General features: G+C 35.8%; 1 protein-coding gene across 2 annotated transcripts in view; it reads right to left on the reverse strand.

The window, feature by feature from the left end:
- CNTN5 (contactin 5) overlaps nt 1-16,092 on the reverse strand; it is a 1,123,865-nt gene that overhangs the window by 882,257 nt on the left and 225,516 nt on the right. The window contains exon 1 of one of the 2 annotated variants that reach the window (XM_070425924.1): nt 15,572-15,635. The exons of the other annotated variant lie outside the window; for it this stretch is intronic. The gene's annotated coding sequence lies outside the window, so the exon portion shown is untranslated. Of the gene's footprint in view, nt 1-15,571; nt 15,636-16,092 lie in introns of those variants that run through there. 2 annotated transcript variants of the gene reach the window in all.

Consider the following 16,092-nt stretch of genomic DNA (forward strand, 5'->3'; position numbering starts at 1 on the left):
GAACTGTCCAGGTTCAGCTCTGTGCTGACCTTCATCCCAGTAGTTATGCAATTTGCTGCACCCATCAGAGTGGCTGCTCCTGCAATGAAGAAAGCACTCCTCTGACCTGTGGCTACCAGTTAAGTGGTGGAAAACTCCATGAAGTTTGGAGCTGCAGCCAGGATACCTCCACAGCTGTCATGACGCAAGCCAGTAACAATCTGCAGGCTCCCGCAGTGGTTGGTTGTCCCTAGAAAAATAGTTCCTCCCTGTTGGGGTTGGGCCTTCTCTAGGGTCTCCAGTTAGAAGAGTGGCTCTGGGTTCCGCCATGGCATAAATTAGGTTTCAGGGGGAGGGACAATCACTGGCTGTTGCTCAAAACTTGTCATCCTTGATGAGCTGGTTTCTGAGGGCAGGTGGCAGAGGAAACCTGGGCTCCAACTCCTTCCAGCAGGCTAAAAGCAGCCTTAGGCAAGGAAGATGTTGTCAGCAGTTTGCTATTCTTCAATAATGCCTAGGAGAACACTTCTTTTACCACTTCTTACCACTTCTAAACTCATTCAAATCAAACAACTACTATTCTTTGATACTAGAGATTTCCCAGGAAGATGTAACTTTGGAAAAATATTGACTATGCTCTGAGCATAGGGCTTTATACAGAAATATCCATGTGGTTAAAGCTCTCCATTATCTGCAATGCTGCTCGATTTTGGTCACTGTGCTAATGAGCCAGAAAGGGAGAAGGGATGGGAATTGCCCCAATTTGAAACATCACAGAGTCTACTGTCTTATTGGAATGCCAACATTTCTCTTAAACAGAGTTTCACTTAGTTCTGTGACTTTGACTAATTACAGAATTCTGAAATGGTTGATCTTCGCTCCATATTTTTACTGTTTTTTTTTTGGGTTAAAGAGTTCACTTAAGTTCACAGTTCAACATTCCAGAAGTCAATATTAACACCCGTCATTTGAATTATCACTCTAAAAGACAGTACTTCTTATCCTAATAATAATAATCATCTTAGATAGCCTTGTTTTCTTTTTAGACTTAAACCTATTTGGCACCTCTTTTTTTTGGCACCTCTCTTTTAAAAAAAATACATTTTTATTGATTTCAAAGAGGAAGGGAGAAAGAATCATTGATTGGTTGCCTCCTGCATGCCCTATACTGATGATCGAGCCCACAACCCAAGCATATGCCCTAACTAGGAATCAAACCGTGACCTCCCTGGTTCATAGGTCCACACTCAATCACTGAGCCACACTTCTTGAAATACTTTTCTATTATGGCTCCTAGCTCTAGGAAAGTACCTTATCTATTAATTCACCTCAATTTACATTCACACACACACACACACACACACTCGTACATTTCTTTAGTCCTTTTCTTTGATTCTTTACAAATAAGAGCTCTATTTTTCTTTGATTTCACTGGGAAGGCCCGTGTCCTTTTGTCTTCCAGATTTAGTCTTACCTTGACATACTGATTACTCCCTTTCAAGAGCTCTGCCCAAGTACCTGTTAATGTGGCAACTCGGTTTTTTTTTTTTTTTTTTAATATATATATTTTATTGATTTTTTACAGAGAGGAAGGGACAGAGATAGAGAGTCAGAAACATCGATGAGAGAGAAACATCAATCAGCTGCCTCCTGCACATCTCCCACTGGGGATGTGCCCGCAACCCAGATACATGCCCTTGACCGGAATCGAACCTGGGACCCTTCAGTCCGCAGGCCAACGCTCTATCCACTGAGCCAAACCGGTTTCGGCAGGCACCTCTGTTTTTAACATTGTAAACTTTCTTAGGTTTTCTCTTCTATTTATATTACTACTTTGCCTGTTCACTTATACTAATCGAGATGCTCAGGAGCACAAAATTATTATTTTCTTTTTACCAGACGGAAAGTGTCAGCCCATACAAATGTTAAATTATATTAGGACTGTTTCCACCAACCTTTCAACTGACATTTCTGGAAGCTCCTTCCTGTCCATATCAGCAAATGGACCAACAATGGAAGTTAACCATCAGCTTTCCTGGTTCAAACATTATAATGGTTTTCAAAGCAACAGTAGTAGCACTGATCTACTTCGCAAAATCACAGCATGATTCATAGTTTAAGTATTGCCACTTATTTTCATTTTTCTTTTCACCTGCCTTTTTCTTTGTATGATTAAATCTTCAGAACAGATGGTAGAAGATTATCAATAAAAGGTGTTGTTAGTCTCAGTGTGAATTCACTCTGCTCCCTCAAAATGCATTGCTTAGCCACCCTGCTCATTCATCACTTTCAAAACAACTATTTCCTGTTTTAGGCAATTTCAGGTAGAACAGCTAATTTCACTTTTTTATGAATTAAGAAATGGAGATTATATGCAATTTTCTAATAGCTGCTTTTAAAACACAGTATATAGCCATACATTATATACAATGTAGCTATAATTTATATAATTGCACACTTTTAAGGACACTTATTTTAATGAATCATTTTATTTATATTTCTCAGTTGTTTGAAGATTCATGTTTTCAGAAAGTCAGTGTTTGAAAAGTGAAATCAGAAAATAATTTCTAGCTAATCCATAACACAATTGAGTCAAAGGTAGTTAGAAGAGATTCAGTTACTCTAAGTTGAAGCCCTCACCTCAAATATGATGACAGCTAAAGATGGGGCCTTTGGGAGGTTACTATGACTAAATTCGGCCATGAGGTGGGGCCCTCATAATGGAATTAATGGCATTATGGAGAGAGGAGGAAAGAGGTAGCTGTCCATACCAGAGAAAGGTAGTGCGACACAGATGGAAGGTGAGACTCTGCAAGCCAGGGAGAGAGTACTCACCAGGAACCAAATCAGCCACACCTGGTCTTGGACTTCCAGCCCCCGGAAGTGTGAGAGGGTATTTTGTTACAGTAGCACACGCAACCTCAGACAGTCGGTGTATTCACAGATGTCATTATTCAAATGTCTTAAAAATATAGTTTGAGTTTTCTCATCATTGCAAAAATATCATCTTTGATACATATTAAGCAAAATGTGATCTTTGAAAACCTCTATTCTAAATTCTTCCTTAAGTACATGAAGAAAATGATAACCAGAAATGTAGTAGATTTATCCAAATACTTTTTTACTGGAAAATATCCTAATTTTATTAATCTCTCACATTTTTACATGATCATCTCTGGTAGCTAAAGCACAAAATAAAAACACATTTTCTGACATATTTTTGTAATGTTCAATAGTTAAGAATTACTTACACATTTGAACAAAGAACTGTTTGGCTGTATATACAAATCAGCAGTTATGTGTCATAAGATACAGTTAATACCATAGAATATATTTGGTAGAATGCCAAATGAAGAATAGGTATGCTATAAAAATAGTATCATTTAAAGTTATTTCAAATTACCAGTGACTGAATGTATAACGAACACTCATGAAACTAGTCAAAGTTAGAGAACTTTTACCAAGCTAACATTTCATCAATGATTAACACAAGTAGTTAAATACTAAAAAGACGGTTATATATAGTAGAAGTCTTTGGAAAGCTTTTTGGAGCTCTTTTAGTTCCACTGATTGAGACAATATATTGTCATATTTTTGGAAATGGATTCTCATTGTCTTCTACATAAAACAGACTCCAGCAGCTAGAAAAAGAATCTACTTTTTCCCTACCTGATCTCCATCCCTACTATATGAATGCTCTAATAAATCATTCTGTAGTAAAATTGGAACTTAAAAAATAAATGCCAATTCTCTATTTTTTTATTGTGTTACCACCAGAACTCTTTGGTGAAGATACCCATGGCATATTTCTGGTAACCTTGAATTGCTTTGGAGATTCCTCATGTTACCCAAACATGTGGGGCTTCAACTTTCTGGTCATATATAAACATAAACATTAGCAAAAAGTAGGGAAAGATGACCACCTACTTTAGAGTTACAAGGACAAGCACTTGCATTCCATCGCTGATATTTATAAGACACTAGAGGCATGATGCATGAAATTCATGCAAGAGTAGGCCTCCCTTCCCCCGACTGCTGGCACAGGCTTCTCTCTGACACCTGGGACCCAGGCATCCCTTGCAGCCCATGCTTTGTCCAGAAGGTTTGTGTGGAAGGATGTCCGGAAGGATATTCAGTCTAATTAGCATATTATGCTTTTATTATTATAGATATTTCTGAAAGTATGCAAGCCTCTATCTTCAACTTTAAGACAAGGATACTAATATCTATTTCACCTAGAATTTTTTGAGGATTAAATACATTAAATAATGTGCCAAACCCTCCATAAGTAATCAGTAAGTGGGAGTTTTAGTTTTAAATGTGAAGAATAATTTGTGAGAGAATACTGAAATATATACTGTAGCTGCCTGACTTTATACAGTTACAGAGAAAACAGTGACCTCATCAAAACAGTGACTAGGAATTCATCTATATTTTAAAAGTACTTAGTAGCGTAAACTCCAGAAGGAAACTACAATCGTGCCAAAGAGAAAACATCAGATGCTAAGCCAAGATGACAATAACAAAAAGCTATACCATTCAAAACCATAAATCATAGTTTTGTGAAAGCTAACTATAAGAAATCGTTTATTTCAAATTGTAGCTGGATATCAATTCATTCATGACCATGTAAAATTTTAAATTAGATCAATTACAATAACTGACATTAATTGAGAAATGTCCTTGAACATTTGGGAAATAAATCTGGAAGATTAAAAGGAGGTAGAAGAGTTCTTCAACGAATTAAAGAAAGGTATGAGTAGGTACAGGAAGCATTTAAAGGAAAAATCCCCACATAATTGAAGCAGAGTGGTTATAATTTATAGAATACTGATTATACCAGATGATCCAGGAATATTGAAATAGGCCCAAAATAAAAAGGTGAGAAAAACCAAATATTTTTAGTTGAGTATAATATAATGATGCTTATGCAAATGAATCAATGTTTGCCAGTGAGAAAGGAAAAGCAATGTCTACTACCTGATCTCCCAATAATGTAATCTTCCTTCTGAAATGATCTGAGAATGTTACAATGTGCAATATGTAACAGAGTAAAGAGAAAAGGGGATATTATTCCTTCCCTAGCCAAATAATCTACTCCTCGTTCATCCTAATTAGTAGAAATTTTGTGAAAATTAAAAATGTTTTAATAGACAATTAAGACAAAAGAACTGACAAATAATAAGTAAAGGTAAAAACAGCTTGATACAATTGTAGATTAAAAGACTTAATCTATTAGGTGATATTATGTTAGGTGCTTTCACATATATTATCACTTCAAAGTAACTCTAAGAACTTGATGTCACTATTTTCATTATATGGATGAGAACCTGAAAATGAGTAACTTTTCTAAGACAAAATGGTAGTAAGTGGTAGACCTAGGAATGCAGCTAGGTCTGACTTTATGTATGTCACTCTTTCATGAGGCCTCCGTGAAGATCCGGAAGGCAAATAAAGAACTAACAGCAGTAAGATGTTTCTGTGCACTGGAGGTTATACTAGTAGGTGAGGCTAAGTGGTCAACAATTTGTTTTTCCTGATTTTTGTATCTGACAACTAGTAGAACTCTGACCTATATCTGTTAGTACTTTAAACTCCCCAACTAAGGATTCTTATTATCATATGTGTAATTTTTCAAAATAACAGCTCATTTTATTTAAGCAAGGGTGATTTAATGAAAGTTGTTTTAATAGACTCTTCAGAGTGAATTCCATGTTCATGTAAAGTGAGACACTTGACAGGCAGAGAGACACAGTTCTATCCTTTGTAGATAATGAAACTTGGAAATGACATTACACTAATCAAAAACAGAACTACACTAAAACTGAAGTCATCACCCATGGTGATTATAAAGAGTGATAAATGAAGCAAATTATCTATCTTGAAATTGGCACACAATAACAATGAGATCCATTACCTCATTATAGAGTTCAAAATGATACCAAATACTGTGATAAAAGCCTAATCTAAAGGTTATCATTTAAAAGAGATCAAATTACTACATTCTTTTAATATCAGTAGATGAACATTACGATAAAATCACAACACTTTCAAAACCACAAAACATTTGAACCTTTTGTAAACTTCTTGCAGAAATGCTCAGAGTTGACTTATAATTGGCGAAATTTCAAGGAGTATCCTAGTTGTCTGGCTCCAGGTAAATTTTTTGGAAAAAAAAAAAAAACGCACCAATAAAACCCCTCTGCTTATATATAACAAATAATTTGCTTTCATATATTTCACCAACTAATTACCCACAATCATTTGGCTCATTTGCTTATGTACATTTTTGCTCATGCTTGCATGTCAGAAAGGAAAAATACAAAGAAAACAGATATTTCCTGTTCATTTTACCATGCAAGCATGGACATCTGCAGCATAGTGCTAGCAAAAACATACTGAACATCTTTATATATAAAACCCTAATATGCAAATAGATTGAATGGCAGAACAACTGAACCAAACAACCAGTTGCTATGATGTGTGCTGACCACCAGGTGGCATGCACATAACACAGTGGGTGTCGGCAGCAGGTGGCAGAGCGTGGAACATGGTGGGCATTGGCTGCAGCGGGATGATGGAGCAGGTAAGTGGGGGTGCCAGACCAAGGCTGGGCACTGGTTACTGTCATCAGGGTGAGCCTCTGGTGGTTACTGAAAATTCTTTCCTGCTGCATGCTACAGTCCCATGTGGTGCTCGCACCTGCTGCTCTGCCGGCTCCACTTGCACCCGCTGCAGGCGCTGGAGCTTCTGCTCGCACCCTCTGCCAGCGCCGGCTCTGATCACTAGATGCTGTCAGCAGTTGTGAGCCGCAGTTGCCGACCCAAATCGCCCCTCAGGACTTTTCCACCTCCCCCTGCTGCTGAGGGACAATCAGGGATGGCAGTTGCCTCTTGCACCCGCTGATGGTACTAGCCCCGATTGCCCTTGAGGCTTCTCCACCTCCCCCTCCTCCTGAGGGGCGATCGGAGCAGCAGTGGCTACTCGCACCCGCTGCTGGCGTTGGCCCCAATTTCTATGCGGCATCAGTGGGTGTGAGCGGGGGCGGCACCATCAATGCGTGGGAGTGGTGGGGGCGGGGTGGGGCTGCCTGCATACAGGGGACTGGGAGCCGTGGCAGGAGGGGCTGGGCAGGGGCGCAGAGGATGGGCCGAGACCTGCCCCTGTGCCCACCGCAGCCTCATGGCCCACTGTTCCTTTTAAGGTGCATGAATTTGTGCACTGGGTCCCTAGTGTTAAAATAAAGAGGAAGACAAAGGTCTCAGAGAACACAGAATTAAATGAGAAGAGTATTGGAAAAACAATTCTTCTCTTAACTCTAGCTCCTCTACCTCCTCTCTCTCTGCCTCTTCCTTCTTTCCTCTTCCCCTTCCTCCTCCTCCTCCTTCTTCACCTTTGTAATTAATATTATTATCACCTCTAAATAACTTTAGTTGTTAAAATATATGAGTTGGTAGTATTAAAATATTTCTTAAAACAATAGTGATTTTCTGATGTATATTATAGAGCTTTTCTTTTTTAGTTTGCAGTGAGTAAACATTTTCAAAACACAGAGAAATACATGGTGATATTCTTTTAAGAAGAGTAAATTTTTCAAAATCATTCTTGGATATTAAATCATATAAGTATAGCTATATTTTTAATGGGTTTGTCCTCCATAGTCACATATAACCCACTTATAGTGGCAAGAAATTAATTGAACAGTGAAATTTGAATATGCAATAGCTTTAAGGACAGAGGTTTCTCAGCTTGACTAGGTTGGCCTTTGTGAATAGTGAGAAGAAAGGTAATTTGAGTAATGGAAGACAGTATTAAAAATAGAACTTAACCGAGAAGGCACCGTATTTCCTAAGTTACACTATTTTCTTTTTTCACACTTCTTTTTTATTTGCCTCACCTGAGGATATTTTGTCCCCATTGATTCTTAGAGAGAGTGGAAGGGAGGGGGAGAAACAGGGAAAGAAACAGTCATATGATAGAGACACATGGACTGGTTGCCTCCTGCACATGGCCCTGGGCGGGGATTGAGCCTGTAACGAAGGCACTTGCCCTTGTCAAGAATTAAACCTGTTGCCTTTCAGTCCATCAGCCAACACTCTAACTACTGAACCAAACCGGCGAGGGCTTTTTCACACTTCCTAGAACATTTTTTAAGAAACACTGAGCCATATATATATTTCCTTTAAATATCCAGAAACACACACATATAGCATTTTACCTTTTAAAACTACAATGTGTTCCCTAATTGAGTGCATAAAAATGAAATATAAATGTAAATGAGTTGAATCACCTAAGTGTGCTACTTACAGTATCCTGAATATTTTACATCACTTCTAAAGTATTTTCAAAGAAAAAGAGATGATCACTTCACTGTTTCAAACAACAGCCTTTCATTCATTCATTCATTCATTCATTCATTCATTTTTATTTTACTTATTTTACATCACCATTTATTCTCTCGATGCCCTCTTCCACGTCCACCCACTCCCTCACTCCTCTGCAATCACCACGCCATTGTCCATGTCCATGAGTTCTCTCTTTTTGCTCCATCCCTCCACACTCCCCAACACCCCCAACCTCCTCTACCAGAGCTATCTGTCTGCTCTCTATGTCTGAGTCTGTCTCTATTTTGCTTGGTAGTTCAGTTTGTTCATTAATGGTTCTCTTTCCAGGAGATACATACAGTCCTCAAAATTATAAAATTATTGTTTAAAGAGATGTCTTTTACATATTCTGAATACAGGTAAAAGCACAACCAGCCTTAATAGAGGTGCTAGAGATTATGAAACTATTATAGCTTTTTAAGATTTTTGAGTTTTTATAGTGTGGTTTATTTTCATAGAGTTCAAAAGAAATATATCTTTATTTTAGTTAGTTTAGTTTAAATATTTTGGTATAATATAAAGTATTATTCATATTTTATCTTAAAAGGGGTTATTTTATTTGCTACACCACATGAATCAGGAATTACTGTGACATAACTTATTTTTATAAATTGTTTTAATTAGTTTCAGGAACCACCAAAGTGTTCTTGTAGCAAAGATTTGTAGTTGGGCTTATTTTGTTATTATGTATGATAATATCTATTAACCTATAATTTCAGGGACTTTGAGAGCCTTGATAGCATATCAAGAAAGCCTATCAAGTGTAAAGTATTTCCCAGAGAACTGGATCCATTTAAATAACACTTTAAACTCTAACTTTTTTATAGCACCCATGAGGTAGACTAATATGTCATTTGCATCCTCTTCATCTGTCTTGGAAATATAAGAAAACGCTCAGATAAACAGCTGCACTATAGTTAGGTCAAGTTGAAAATAGTACTGAGGCAGGCCTTACCTCACTCCCAGCATTTCAATTTCTGTAGATTTACTCCCTTAGGAACTCAGCATTTTAAGAGACTTAGGAATGACAGAACAAGGATCTTTTTAAAAAAATATATTTTATTGATTTTTTACAGAGAGGAAGGAGAGGGATAGAGAGTTAGAAACATCGATCAGCTGCCTCCTGCACATCCCCCACTGGGGATGTGCCTGCAACCAAGGTCATGCCCTTGACAGGAATCGAACCCGGGACCCTTCAGTCCGCAGGCCGATGCTCTATCCACTGAGCCAAATCAGTTAGGGCAGAACAAGGATCTTCAGTAGTAGGGCCACACAGTAGATTGGGTGTAGGAAAAAGTTGTACATGCTACACAACTTTATGTGAGCAGAGCTAAAACAGAAAAGTTGTGTCCTTTTTTTTAGCAACAGGAGATACTAGTAGAGCTAAATTGGCTCCATTCAGTAATAATAGATAGTGGGAAGGAGTAATAATAAGTTCAAGGTAAGAGAAAAATATTAATATTCTGGTACCTTATTTTCCCTGCTTTTCATATGTATCTTAGATCACCATGAACCCCCAGTGTCTGTCCACAGCTTCCTCCTACAGTATATCATTCAGGCTGACCACTGCCATTCCTAATCTAGTTCTCCACTAGACCACAATACAAGTCATCCTCCACTATTTGTATGTATTTTCTTTGCCTTGAATGCACATCTCTAACATTCTCTGTTCATTTAAGTGTTCCAGAATGCCTTTATTCACTGAATCTCCCACTTAACATTATGGTTTCCTACCTTGGTAGACATCAAAACAAGAATACACATGCAAATATGAGGTGCTCCCTGGCATCTCCAAAGCTTTCTGCTATACATAGGCACATCTTGACTGAAGGAAAGAGTAAAATAAGAAGAAAAACTCATGATGTACCCAATAATGATTATTTTTAAACAGAGATTTTAAAACCTGAAGGAAATGAAATTAATTAGCAGGTTTTAATTCCATAAATTAATATTGTTAAGATGTCCATAGTGTCCAAAGTAATGTACAGATTCAAAGCAATCCCTGCCAAAATTACAAAGGTATTTTTATATAAATGAAATAAAACTCTAAAATTTATATGAAACAACAAAAAAGCCCATAGCCAACGCAATCTTAAGAAAGAAGAATAAAGATGGAGGCCTCACACTTTATGGTATTGGCATCAAAAGAGACACATAGAGCAATGGAAAATAGAGAGCCCAGATATAAAAACCACACATATACTTTCAGCTAATATTTGACAAGGGGTTTAAGAACACACAGGGGGGAATGTATAGTCTCTTCCTTAAAACTAGATACCCACATGCTAAAGAATAACATTGGAGCCGAAACCGGTTTGGCTCAGTGGATAGAGCGTCGGCCTGCGGACTGAAGGGTCCCAGGTTCGATTCCGGTCAAGGGCATGTACCTGGGTTGCGGGCACATCCCCAGTAGGAGATGTGCAGGAGGCAGCTGATCGATGTTTCTCTCTCATCGATGTTTCTAACTCTCTATCTCTCTCCCTTCTTCTCTGTAAAAAATCAATAAAATATATTTTTTAAAAAAAAGAATAACATTGGACCACTCACAAATATTAACTCAAAATGTATTAAAGACTTAAGTATAACCCTGTAACCTCAAACCTCCTAGAAAATAGAGAAAAGGCTCCTTGACATTAATCTTGGCAAAAAAATAAATATAATATCAAAAGCACAGGCCTAAATGGAAAATAATCAAGTAGGACATTAAACTAAAAAGCCTCAGCATAGCAAAGAAAAGAAAACAAAAAAATAATAAATGAAAAGGCGATCTACAGCACAGAAAAGAAAACCATCAAAGAAATAAAAAGGCAGTCTGTAGAAGGGGAGAAAGTATTTATAAATCATATATCTAATATGAGGTTATTATAAAAAATATATAAGGAACTTATAATCTAGAGCAAAATATCAAATAATCCAATTTAAAACAAGCAAATGTCTTGAATAGAGATTTTTTTTAAAGAAGACATAAAGATGACCAAAAGTTACAGGAAAAGGTGCTCTATGCCACTTATAATCAGGAAATGTAAATCAAAACCACAAGGAGATATCACCTCACACATGTTAGGATAACTATAATAAGAAGGCAACAACAAATACCGGTAAAGATGTGGCAATAAGGAACCTGTTAGTGGAAGTGTAAATTTTAAAGACACTATGGGATATAAAGGTTCCTTAAAAAATAAAAATAAAAAAAGACAAAACAGAATTACCATCCAGCAATCCCACGCCCAGGTATCTAATATAAATGAGATCAGAACAGTGAAGAGATATCTGCACTCTCACCTTCATTGCATTTCATTTCATTCTTAGTCACAGTAACGAAGGTATAGAAACAGCCTAAGATCTGTCAACAGGTGAATGGCTAAAGAAGATTTTAACACACATACACATACACACACACACACACATAAAGTACATATATATATGTATATATATATATGAATATTATTCAGACATGAGAAAGAAGAAAATCCTACCATTTTCAATAAAATGGATGAAGGCATTCTGCTAAGTGAAATTAGTCAGAGAAAGACAAATACTATATGATCTCACTTGTATTTGGAATCTAAAAAAGAAAAAGTCAAACTCATAGAAAGAGGAAGTTAAATAGTAGTTACCGAGGAGATGCTATCAAAATGTACAATACTTCATTATAAGATGAATAATCTCTGAGGATTTAATGTACATCATAGTAACTATAATTAATAATAGTCTTGTGTACTTGTAATTTGCTAGGAGAGTGGACCTTAAGCATTCTCACCACTAAACAACAAAAGTAACTATGTGAAGTGATGGTTTTGTTAATTAACCCAATTGTGGTAATCATTTTACAAAGTATACCAAAATTATCACACTGTTCTCTTTAAATATCTATAAATTTATTCGTCAACTGTATGTCATTAAAGATGGAAAAAAGGAAAACAACTGAATTTTTTTTTCTCTTTCTTGCTAAACCAATCCACATCATTTTCTTACATCTTCTAAAAAGTACATAATAAAATGAAAAAAAACAAAAACAAAAGCAATGCATGGAAGAGTGGGAGAGAAAAAAGTGAACAAGGGAGCACATTAGCCTTTTAGTACCTTTCAAGGCGTATTTCAGCCAACAATTTTTATGTTAACTTTATTTTTCCCTTATTGAAGCTAATAAATTGATAGGGTAGTTTTTGAAACTGTAACGTAAGTACTTTAAATAAAGAAGTGAGAGAGTAGAACCATTCTTTCCAATAGCAGTGGTCAGTTCATGAGAACTTTGAGGAGGTCGTTAGGGCAGACACTGCAGTGAGTATCCAAATGACTCCTGCCAGCCAGCATGCTTTTCTTGCCTTCCTTCCCAAGGGCACCTTGAGCTGAAATTAGCCAAGTGATATATTTCTGGTCAACATGTCTGTTCTAGGAGTCAGAGGTCTGTATTTTCATTATTATTTAAAACTAAAATGGAAAAACGCATGCCTTTCTCCTGCTTCATTGGACAGGTGATGCCAACGACTGAAGCCACCTTACAGCCATTAGAGAAAGCTCTCATGGATTTCAGATATGTTTTCCCAATGGCCTGGTACCACTGAGAGCTGAGAGAGCAGCAGTAATTATCTATATTGTTTCCTTCATGCAAGGAAAACTGAAACCTTCCCATTTAAGTTGCTCCTGGTTGGATTACACTTTATTTGCAGCTGGAATCATTCCTACCTGACGCAGTTGTCAGAGTAGTAACTGTCTATGAGTTTGCTTTCTTTTTTTTTTTTTTTACAATCAATCCAAATTTAACCTTCTCTTTCTCTAATTGTATATTATGACTGAATTTCTACAGTTGAAGGAAGTTATAAAAAATGGATGTCTTCCCAGCACCATTTATTAAAAACTTTTATTTTTCCTTCTTTGTTGTAAAGAAGTTGTATGGGTTTATATCTCGGCTCTCAATTCTGTTCCATTCCTCTGTGTGTCTTTTGATGTTTGTTTGTGGGGTTTTATTTTTTCCAGGACCATGCTGTTTTGATTACTGCAGCTTTGTAGAATAGTTTTAAATCAATAAATATAACAATTCCAGCTTTGTTCTTTTTCACAGAAACTAGACTTTTGGTGGTGAGGATACTATAGTGTACACACATATCAAATTATAATGTTGTGCAACTGAAAATTATATAATGTTATATAGCAATGTTACTTCAAAATTTTTTATTTTATTTATTTTTTAAATAAATATATCCATTATATATATATTAATTTTAGAGAGGAAGGAAGAAGGAAAGAGAGATAGAAACATCAATAATGAAAGAGAACCACCGATCGGCTGCCTTCTGCACGCCCTTTCCTGGGGACCAAGTCCACAACCCGGCATGTGCCCTTGACTGGAATCGAACCCGGGACCCCTGAGTCTGCAAGTCGATGCTCTATCCACTGAGCCAAACCAGCTAGGGCTCCTCAAAATTTTTTAAAAGTTGTCACTGAACCCAAACAAATGATAGGGAATTTGTATCAAAATAATTAACTGCAACTTAGTTTTCAAAAAATAATTCTAATAAAAATAAAATGGAATGTCACAAATTTGTAAAATATCATGAATAACTTTTCTCAAACTGAGTTTATAACTTTTTCTGGAATAGAAAAAAATTCCCATGTGTTACAACACATTTCACTTATTGACTAGCCCATTGAAAAATATACTTAGGAAAATTTCACTGTGAAAAAAGATGTGTGATATAATTATAAGCACATGCACAATCATCACTAAAATAATATTCTATGAAAAATAGTGTATTTTAATGAATGTTTCATTCACCTCATGTGTCCAAGAGTTAACTGAAATCTGAGAAAAATTGCTACCCTTAATGAAGCCACAATATAACAGAGAAGCAAGCAAACAATTAACTGCAATGTCTTGTGAATGAGCACAACTCACAAGTGGTTATGTAAGATCTGGAGATGAGACTAGGAGGAAACATCAAGGAATGAACACTCAAAGGAAATGGTAAGTAAAAGTTCACCAGAAGTATCTTCTGAAGATTCAATATTTACAAGAGGATTAATGATAGCACAAAAAGCATGCTATAAATATAATTACTTTCAAAATCATTTCCAAAGTATAAAGTGCCTAAAAGGAGTGCTGAGTAGTGAGAGAGAATAAAATAAGCTGAGAGATGAAATGATGAGACATAACAAAATATAGAACTTAAACTGACTTTGAGTTTATTTATATGCCAAATGATGCAGAACATGAATATTTCCTAGGATTTGTGGATGTCTGCAGGTGCTTATAATATTAATGTACCAAATTAATATTAGCAAGGATGTTAATTTTTACACTATTATAATATATTGTTAAAATTGTGCAACGTGTAGTGGTATAATCTGTTAATACTCAACTACAAACATAGTTAATTTCATTGTATCTAATGCTTAGTAACTTGACAAAATAAAAATAATTATATGATATCAGATAGTAGGTATATACATTAGATAGACAAATATATTCTCATCATAATTTTGCATAGTTTTTTTAAATCTGAGTTCTGTGTGCATTATTTATTTTAAAAGCTTGACATCTAGCAAATTTAAGATCTTTGAACACAAAAGATGATATTCACAAAGAATACTGAAAATTTAGGTCTTATAGAAAAGCCTTTATAATGTGAAAGGGCAAAGCTGACATTAAATATTATTTATATCTTATAAAATTAAGTAGTATTTTATTGTATACTTAGGAACTCTACTTGAGCTGTGGTTCACTTGGCAATCTCTTTTTAATCTTATTAGAAATGAGGTCTAAGTGTAATGATCCTGAACTAATGATGGACAGAAAATAATTACATTCATTATTTATTTTTCCTATCAAGGAATAAAGCCCAGGGCAGAAAAGATCAACATGCCTCTTAGCCATGTAATGAATATATCAAGATCCACTGCAAACACAGACAGTAAGCAAGTATCTGAGTTTGAAAGAAAGCCCAAGAGAAGCATGCAGGAAACATTTATCAATTTAAAAAAAAAAGTGAGTTTTAAGGCTACATTGTACTTTTTTCTCATATTATATGTTTAATTTTCATTTCCAAATATTTCTCATTTAACTTTCCCTGTGATTCCCAAACACATTCTAACATTAATTTCCTACAGGATTCTCATAGTAGCAAAAATAAATACATTAAAAAGTAAACGTAACAACTTGGCTTTGTATCAAGGAATACCTCCCTAGACAAGAATACAATTTACCTGACCTGATATAGAAGCATCCCTCTTGATCTCCTTTCTTTGTACAATTGTCATCCTGCAATCTCTTCTCTACCAAGTAGCTGTAATAATTTATGTGTATGCACATATGCATATGTGAGTACTCATGTATCAGATCATGTTAACTGTAAATGCCTGGGATTACATGTAATTTAGAATACATTTTCACATGGTTTACAAGGATCCATATAATCTGACACCTAGGTCTCTAGGGATTCCTTTTTATTCTTCTTGCTTGGGATTTCTGGTTCCCAAATCTAAAAATCTCTTTGATTCTTTCTAGATCATTTCTAGCCACTATCACTTTAAATAATGACTTTCATAACTCTCTCTTTCCCTCAATTGCTTTTTTTCATACTAACTAGATCTTTAAATCTATTCATTGTCTCCTAACCTATCATTGAGATTTTCTCTTTGTATGTGTTTATTTTGATTAATAGGTTTACATTTTGTTTCAATATTATTCATAGGATTGGTAGACTGTTGATATACTTTTAGATCCATAAAT

The sequence above is a fragment of the Myotis yumanensis genome, unplaced genomic scaffold (genome assembly GCF_028538775.1).
Source record: "Myotis yumanensis isolate MYYU_CA2020_CCGP unplaced genomic scaffold, mMyoYum1.0.hap1 SCAF_10, whole genome shotgun sequence".
Classification (NCBI taxonomy): Eukaryota; Metazoa; Chordata; class Mammalia; order Chiroptera; family Vespertilionidae; genus Myotis; species Myotis yumanensis.